The following is a 9,690-nucleotide window of genomic DNA, read 5'->3' on the forward strand; positions in this document are numbered from 1 at the left end:
CTAGAGTGCAGTGGCTTCATCATAGCTCACAGCAACCTCAAACTCCTGGGCTCAAGCCATCCTGCTGCCTCAGCCTTCCAAGTAGCTGGGACTGCAGGCGCACACCACTACACCCTGCTAATTTTTCTATTTTTTGTAGGGGGGCGGTCCTCACAATGTTGGTCAGGCTGGTCTCGAACTCCTGGCCTCAAGCGATCTTCCTGCATGCCTTGGCCTCCCTATGTTTATTCCTAACTACCTTATTGACAAAGAAGAAAAAATATTATAAAATGTCTTGGTTCTGAAAGAGTTTGTGCTTGTTCCCAGGCATTTAGGCATTTTACTGTAGCTAAAGATTTGCACAATTTTAGATGTTCTTAATTAATAAAGGTAGATATTTCTCCAAAGAGAAAAAAAATTATGCTTTACTGGAAACCCACATTTAAGTCTCTCCTATCCAGGCTGTCAGAGTTTACTTTGGATATTGGTGTTGATATTTATTTATTTCCCTTAAAGCAGGTAAGGAGAATGTGTGTGTAACACAAAATAGAATTTGACACTTAGTTGAGCCAGGCTTTTTTCAAGGATGGTAGGATGGCCTGGAGGCCGGTGGGGGTAAGGTTGAACTTTCCTGCTGTTCTGCTTCCCTTGATTAAAAGGAGCCCCTGAGACCTATGCAAGCCTTAGCCCACCTGTGGTTTGGGGTTGCTGTCTGCCTTATAAAGCAAAGTGGAGGGTTTGTCTTCTGGGAAGACTAAGGTGTGTTCTCTGAAAAAGCCTCCTACATAGTTGGCTTTGCCATTTGCCAGGAAATAGGAGGGCAGGGATTGAGGCCTCATGAATTTTGTTTTCAGTTGTGGTCAGGGGAGAATACAGTGATTGTAACCAGAAAATCCAGAGTGGAGTGTAGTTACCTCCAGAGCTCATCACTGAGAACTCAGCTTGGGCTTTGTGACAGTTGTAAGCTTTGTGACAGTTGTAGAAATGGATTCCTTAATAATGATAATTTTTAAGAAGGAGCAGAGCACTTCTGCTTATTGGTGGTGTAGTGTTTTGGTTTTTTTTTTTTTTTTTTTGAGACAGAGTGTCACTTTGTTGCGCTGGCTAGAGTGAGTGCTGTGGCGTCAGCCTAGCTCACAGCAACCTCAAACTCCTGGGCTTAAGTGATCCTACTGCCTCAGCCTCCCGAGTAGCTGGGACTACAGGCATGCGCCACCATGCCCGGCTAATTTTTTCTATATATATTTTAGTTGGCCAGATCATTTCTTTCTATTTTTAGTAGAGACGGGGTCGCACTCTTGCTCAGGCTGGTCTCGAACTCCTGACCTCGAGCGATCCACCCGCCTCGGCCTCCCAGAGTGCTAGGATTACAGGCGTGAGCCACTGCGCCCGGCCTGGATTTTTTTTTTTTTAATCCAAACCAAACAGGTCTTCAGGAACTCCAGTTGAGCCCCTCTAATCCAACAATTTTCTTCATCTCTGCTGCCATTCCCATCAGTATATAAACACAGTTGAGTTCATCTTCAAAAAAGGTTTTGACAAAAGAAAGAGGCCTTTACTCTTCCTTGCTCCAGATACCACCCTTTTTCTTTCTTTTCATAGCTAAGACTTTGTTTTTAAAAGAACGTCATATACAGTCAGCCCTCTGTATCCATGGGTGCCACATCTGTGGATTCAACCAATTGTGGATGGAATATATTTGGGGAAAAAATGCATCTGTACTGAACATGTACAGATTTTTTTTGTTGTTACTATTCCCTAAACAATTCAACAACTATATAGCATTTACGTAGCATTAGGTATTATAAGTAATCTAGAGATCTAAAGTGTATGAGAAAATGTGAGGAGATTGTCTCCAAATACTACACCATTTTATATCAGGGACGTGAGCATCCGCAGGTGGTCCTGGAACCAATCCCCTGCTTCTCTATTTTTCTATACCGCCCTATCAAGTCTTCCTCTGTAAAATTTAAAAACAGACCAGGCATGGTGGCTCACGCCTGTGATCCTAGCACTCTGGGAGGCCGAGGCCGGTGGATTGTTTGAGCTCAGGAGTTCGAGACCAGCCTGAGCAAGAGCGAGACCCCGTCTCTACTGAAAAAATAGAAAGAAATTAGCTGAACAACTAAAAACATATAGAAAAAATTAGCCGGGCATGGTGGCGCATACCTGTAGTCCCACGTACTCAGGAGGCTGAGGCAGAAGGATTGCTTGAGCCCAGGAGTTTGAGGTTGCTGTGAGCTAGGCTGACGCCACTCTAGCCTGAGCAACAGAGCAAGACTCTGTCTCAAAATGTGTATTTTGTTCTCTTGTCAACTTGGTCAAGCTGGTATTTCCCAAAATTCCCTTCCATATATAGTTCTAGTTAGAGTTGGCCACAGAGAAACTTGTACCAGATTTGGGAGGCAGAAGTGAAACAGGGCCATTACTTCCTGAAACTTTGCGGTCAGATGGGGATGATAGACAAATACAGAGGTAACTGGCGGGTTCCAGCTTGCACTCACTCTCCTCTGCTCTGCTTGGGGAGTTTGTTCCTGTCTCATGGCCCTAATGACCAACAAGGGACCTAGACTCACCACCAGGGTGCACACCCACAGAGGCAACAGTTTCTCAAACCTCTCTGACTTTTGAACTCTTTGTTCTCAACTCAGGGAGTCAGCTGGGCTCCACTTGTTTCCCTCTTCCTGTGCTGCAAAGTGGAAACTTTCTCCAGGCAGTAAACTGGGACAATCACAAATTCACTACCACAATTATGCTGTAAAATATTTCATTACCATCATTCTGAAAAGTTCTTTGTGCCCTTTTGCAACCAATCACTTTCTCCAACCCCTGGACTTTGGCAGGCATTGATCTGCTTTCTTTTTTTAATTTTATTTATTTATTTATTTAGAGACAGAGTCTCAGTTCATTACCCTGAGTAGATTGCCATGGTATCAGCCTAGCTCACAGCAACCTCAAACTCCTGGGCTCAAGCAATCCTCCTGCCTGAGCCTCCCTAGTAGCTGGGGCTACAGGCACACCCCGGCTAATTGATCTGCTTTCTATCACTATAGTTTTGCCTCTTCTAGAATTTTGTAGGAATGAAATCATTTAGTATGTAGTATGTTGTATCTGGCTTCTTTCCCTTAGTGTAGGGCTTTGAGATTCATCAATGTTGTGTGTATCAGTAGTTGTTGCTTAGTATTTCAGTGTATCGATATACTGAAATTTGTTTGTTCATTTGATACACATTTGGTTTGTTTCCAGTTTGGGCTGCTATGAATATTTGTATACAAGTCTCCCAGGTAAATGCCCAAAGGAGGAACTGCTAGGTTGTATGGTAAGTGTTTAACCTTTTAAGAAATTACTCTCTCTCTCTGGGAGGCTGAGGTGGGAGAATTGCTTGAGCTCAGGAGTTTGAGACCAGCCTGAGCAAGAGCAAGACCCTGTTTCTACTAAAAATAGAGAAAAATTAGTTGAGCAACTGAAAATAGAAAAAATTAGCTGGGCGTGGTGCCTCATGCCTGTCCCACACTTTGGGAGGCTGAGTCAGGAGGACCACTTGAGACCAAGAGTTCAAAAATAGCCTAGGCAACATGGCAAGACCTTTTCTCTACAAAAACTAGAAAGTTTAGCTGGGCAGGATGGCATATGCCTGTAGTCCCAGCTACTTGGGAGGCTGAGGCAGGAGGATTGATTGAGCCCAGGAGTTCAAGCTTGCAGTGAACTATGATGATGTCACTGTACTCTAGCCTGGGCAACAGAGCGAGACTGACTCAAAAAAAAAAAAAAAAGAAAGAAAGAAAAGATAAGAAATTACTAAACTAACTAAAGGAGAATAGTTATCTGCAGAGGATAATATTGTATTTTTTCTAATCTCATCTTGAGTGTCTCTCTGGGGAGTGGCTATAAACTCTAGCCCTGCCCTGATCGGGATCCAGGGGAGGTGGTCATGAATGTTGTAATGTGCCATTCATAGGATACTTTGTTATCTGGTGAAGAGCCTGATGCCTAAGTGTCTGGCCTGTGACCAGGTGTCCCTCTCCCAGGAAACTTATTGATACTGGCGGCTACTCTTGTGGCTCTTGTCTGACCTGTGTCCAGTTTATCTCCTACCAAGATAGCCACACTGTAGGAGAGCCCTGACTGGGAGGAGAGTGTCGGTCAGGGGAGACACAGGAGGCAACACAACAAAACACGTGAAATAATAGAAGCAGTATGTTGCTTACGGTTCCTAGAGAGCAGAGGGCAGCATGTCTCCTCAGGCCAGCAGGAAGAGAGGAGCTGTTCAGGACACACATGCCCAACCATGGGGTGGGGAGCAAGAGACCCATGTGCTAAGGACTTTATTGGGGTCCAGGGCATTACCAAACAGGTTTCCTGGGGGAAGTTCTAATTGGTAGGTTTAGACCAAGCAGATACTAGTTCCATGGAGTCACACTGTGACTGAGAGGTGGTCACTGCAGCACGTGTGGGCAGTCCATGCAGGGTGAGGGGATCAGTAGAGTGAGTCAGGTAGGCTGCATCTAGCTGCCGCATAGGGTGGTGAAAACCAGGAGGTGGCTGTGTAAGGCAGATAGCTAGATTGATCACACTGAGGAACTGGGAGGAGATAGAGAACTGGAAACTGTGTCAAGGGTGACTAAGCCCTGCTTCTAGTATGAGAAAGTCTAACATATTCAAAAGGAAAGCCAAGGCAACGTAAAATTATAAGAATTCACTACAGTTGGCATAGTTTTGCTCAAGAGTCCTAAGGGTCTGCACTGTGATTCACACAGCATCCTACCTACCACTGACACTTCAAGCACCATTACTTCTGCAGGGTCATGGGCTAAGTGGTGGAGTAGGTGGCCCGGCAGGCAGCACTATAGGTGTTCCTCCACTCACAATGGCGTTATGTCTTGATAAACCCATCATAAGTTGGAAATATCGTAAGTTGAAAATGTATTTAATACACCTAACCTACCGAACATTATAGTTTAGCCTAGCCTACCTTAAACATGCCCAGAACACTTTCATTAGCCTACAGTTGGGCAAAATCATCTGTCAACACAGTCCACTGCAGAGTTTCAGTCATTTACCCTCGTGATCACGTGGCTGTCTGGGCACTGCACTCACTGCTGCTGCCCAGCATCTCGAGAGAGTATTATACCGCCAGCCTGGGAAAAGGTCAAAATTCAAAATTTGAAGTACAATTTCTACTGAATGCATATTGCTTTTGCACCATCAGTAAAGTTGAAAAATTGTAAGTCAAACCATCATAAGTCGGAGACCATCTGTATTGACAATGTCTTCTTTTTTCTGGGACCCACTAAAAACTGACAGTCTTTTAGGTTATTCAGATAATGGGTTAGAGAAGAACATTCACATGAGGTATATGTTGCCTCTAAAATCCAAACCAATTGAGCATTGTGCCTCTCGCTTAGTGGTAGGAAGGCCCAGGTGCAGCAACTTATCCTTCACCTTGAAAAGGATATCTCAACATGCCCCAGACCATTAGACTCCCCTAGAAATTTCACTCAGTTCTTGTGGCATTTATTTCCCATCCTGTGGCACACATGTGTCTTATCAAGGTGGCTAGAATAGTTTCTAATTCCAATTAGCATGATACTATCAATGCATTAGACCAGTGTAATATGCTATGGAGTAGAGAACAAGGTCTCTGCAAACCAGATTATGACAGATGACAGGGGAGTTATAGTCCTAAGTTTGGGTAATCAGTAGATATTGCTAACCCTGTCAGTTCAAAGCAAACTCCTTTTGATGGTCTTTACTAAAAATTATCAAGAAAAAAAGCATTCATCCCATCAATAGCTGCATACTTTGTTCCAGGGGATGTGCTGATTTGTGCCAGCAGTGAAACCACATCTGGAACAGCAGCTGCAATTGGGGTCACAACCTAATTAAGTTTATGATCATCCACTTAATTCTCTAAGATCCATCTTGGATCTGCACAGGTCAAGTAGCTAAGTTGAATGGGAATGTGATAGGAATCATCATCAGCTCCGCATCTTTCAAATCATTGATTAGTGTGGTGCCACTAACCTCTACAATCTCTCCAGGAATGCACTATTGCTTTTGGTTTACTGCTTTTGTAGGTAGAGGCTAGTATTTATATGGTTTATCTTCTTCCATCCTCTATTTTCCACTTTCTTTTCCAATTCAGTGCAATTTGTATTGTCTCTGAAACTTAGCTTCCTCGTCTGTAAAATACAGTTGAAGCCAGCCTCACCTGTGTTCAGTGGTTGTTACCACCCTTGACTCAGGTGAGATTGTCTAAGTTAAAGTGTGTTGTAAACTGTAGAACCCTCTACAGGATAAAAAGAGTAATTAGTATAATGATTATTACCTCCTCTCTCCCCTCACATAGAAAAATTGAGACTATAGTCCCCATGTTACTATTTCAATGTTCTTTTTGTTTTTGTGGTTGCAAGTACTTGGAATCCATTTGAAGTAGCTTAAGCCAGGGAACAGAATTTGGAAGATTCAGGAATATCTCAAAAAACTCAAAATTCATGGGTATGAAATATGCTTGAGCTTCATGAGGTACTAGAACAAGGAAATGAAAAGGCATTGGGAATTGTAGTGGCCATGGGAATGCACTTTTCAGGTCTCTGACTGCAGGGAGCACAATTAACTCAAGGCCCCCAGCTACAGGGCTCTGAAATCCATCAGTGCATTTGCACTGAGACCACCCTTTCCACAAGCTGCTCCCACCTAGTGACTGAGGCTACAGGGATGCTAAGACAGGCCCATTCCTGGGAGATAGGGGACTCCTCTGACAGGGGGCTTTGGCTCAAGCACTCCCATCAGCTCTGCTGAAACCTTCTTAGAACTGCACTGCAGCCAAGACCTCTCCAACCCAGCCTTCCTTCCTTCCCTCTTTCCTGCATGAGGTTAGACCTGCCTTGCAGCTCTCCCAAGCTCCTCTGGCCCCTCCCCATTTTCTTTCACAAGTGTTTTCCCAACACATCTCTCCCACATGTAATCCTATCTGGGCATCTTCTCAGGCCTCGGGCTAACACAGAAACCTAAGGAATTGCTCTTTTGAAATTCCAGTGCTTTGTGGCCTCTTGTTTATTTTCTTCCTACTTTTCTACTTCCTTTCTGCTTTGTTCCTCATTTACCCAACTCCTACCCTAACCTTTTCTGCTTTTCTATTTACATGAAGGAAGATGTCTGATCCACCATTTCTAAATTTACAAATCCTCCCAGTTTGAGCACAGATAGATACTAATATCTTTGAACCATCATTTTAGCTCCCAAAAGGAAGAATCTAATGCCCTCACTTGGATTAGGTGCTCATCCCTGGTCCAGTTGTGGCAATTATGGCCAGGAAGACAGGTCTAATGATACGAACATTATGGTTGACATCTGTCTCTCAGCTGATGACCTGCCTTGTTTAAATGAGAAGATAGAAACAACTAGATAAGAACTGCCGCATTTTCCCACCACCAAATCTACCAACCTATACCTGGACTCTGACTGCCTCTACTCCTTTTAAAATGAAAGCCCACCAGGTGACTGTTCTGTGGGAAGGCCCAGAGTATGCTCCATTTCCCAAAGCAATAAGAAATGTGCTGCTGAGAGGAGTGGCAGCATTACGGACATGATCATTGGGTGCTCCTCCATCGGCCAGGGATCCTGGTAGGAAAGGCTTTATAGAACTAGGTTCCTGATAGACATGGGGATCCCAGAATAACAGAAGCCAGATGGCAGTACTTACCATCAGAAGCATCAAGTGCAGTTGTCACAATGAGTGGCAAGGTTATGTGGCAGCCAGGAAGGCCTGACTCTGTCAACAGCCAATGTGGTGTCATATCCCACTGGGAAGAATATATAGGTCGAGGAGCCAAGGGGCAGAAGTGGGAGTGGCTCCACTTACCATTAATCCCAGTGGGGAATTTCTGTCACCACAACTCTGAGCTTTGAGGGTTTTGAGGTCCTGGTTCCCAAAGAGGAAATGTTTCCATCAGGGGATACAGCAAAGCTATGCCAAGGGACCAGAAGGCAAGCAGCAGGGGTCACCATCCTGGCAGGACTAATTGTCCCTGACCATGAGAAAGAGGCCACAGTAACACAATGGGAGCAAAAAGGAATATGTTTGGCAGGCAGCTGATCCAGCTGGGTGTCTCTTTGTATGCCCTTACCCCGTGTTGATGGTAAATGGGCAAAGGCAGCAGCCATGAGTGGCCAGGGGCTCAGCACAGGTGCTTCCTGCAGGAGAGGAGAATCTAAAATGGATAGTTAAAGAGGGAGATGGTGAGTATCAGTTGAGGCCTCAAGAACAGTTGCAGTGGTGGGGACTCTGGTTCATCCCATAAACCTTCAATTTCCCAGAGAAAAAGAGGAGCTGCTCCCAGAACGTACACAAAGGAGTGTATCTGAGTAACACAGGGTAGTGGACACCCTGAAACATGATCCAGCTCCCCCTGAAGACAGAAGGACTTCTGCCTCTTGCTGCTGGGCGTATTGCTGGCTGACAGCCCTCCACTGGCAGCCCTCTTGAAGAGAGCTTCCCCACCCAAGGTCACACCTCTCTCTCTGGAGACAGCATGCTGTCAGTGGCACTGACTGAAGCTGGGGTATAGAGGCCTGGCCCCTAACTCCAGCTCAGGACAACTCTAAAAGCCATCCCAGCTTCAGAACTCTCCATGGGGTCAGCTGAGCTGTTTGTCGAGACTACTTTGCAGCTCACCTTCTCCCCCGACCATGGCTGCTTCCTTCCCTCCCCCATAGGTGCTGAACGTAATAGCACCCCCAGTACACTCCCTACATGCTAATCTCCATCTCAGAGCTTGACGCCAGGGAACCCACCCTGAAACAGTCACAGAGCTCAACACAGTATCGCTGGCTGGGTGCAATGGCTCACGCCTGTAATCCTAGCACTTTGGGAAGCCAAGATGGGAGGATCACTTGAGGGCAGGAGTTCAAGGTTACTGTGAGCTATGATCTGGCCACTGTCCAGTGGCTGGTGTAGGGAGTTAGCTCGGGGTCCTGGGTTTTCTCCACCCAGACAGTGCTGGGCTCTACACACTCTCTCCAGCAATCCCTCTCTGGTGTCCCTTAGCTGACACCCTTGCCCTCTGTCCTGCCCTTCCTCAGGGCCTGCAGGTTCCAGGCCCCAGACTAGAGAACATGTCTCCCAGTTCGGGGCTCTACCAGAAAATTTGGAAGCACCTATTTATTGTCTTAGCAGCAACATGTGTAGAAATCATTTCTCAGGCATTACACCTGAGGGCAGGCATGCCACACAGGGTTAGATGGGCCTGCTCAAAGTTGGTTACTGTTCGCTTTGATATCTATGCATTGGTCCCATTCCCCTAAGGACTTGGAGAGTAAGCTGTTTGAGTCTGATGCAACACTGGGCTCCAACTATCAGGCCACAGAGCAGTAATGAGTGCCTGTTCTTCCCTTCAAAATGTGTATGCAATCCAAAGCTCTATTCATCTATTATTCAGAATGGAAAGGTTTATAATATTCATCCATTTACTCCTCAGTATGTGAAATTCTTTCTTCATAGCAGGCAATTTCCTCCTATTTCATAACCTAAAAACTATTCATGAAAGCATCTGTTTTTGTCGTTAAGGATGGGGCTGTATGTGGAACTGCAAGGCCAAAGACACCTCAGGTCAACTCTTCTCAGGACCAGATCAGAATCCCTGGTGAAAATATATCAGGCAGCCTCCACCAACACCCTGCCTCTGGAGTGAGGCTTCTCTGCCTCCTTTA

Source organism: Lemur catta, chromosome 4 (genome assembly GCF_020740605.2).
Source record: "Lemur catta isolate mLemCat1 chromosome 4, mLemCat1.pri, whole genome shotgun sequence".
In the NCBI taxonomy this organism is placed as follows: Eukaryota; Metazoa; Chordata; class Mammalia; order Primates; family Lemuridae; genus Lemur; species Lemur catta.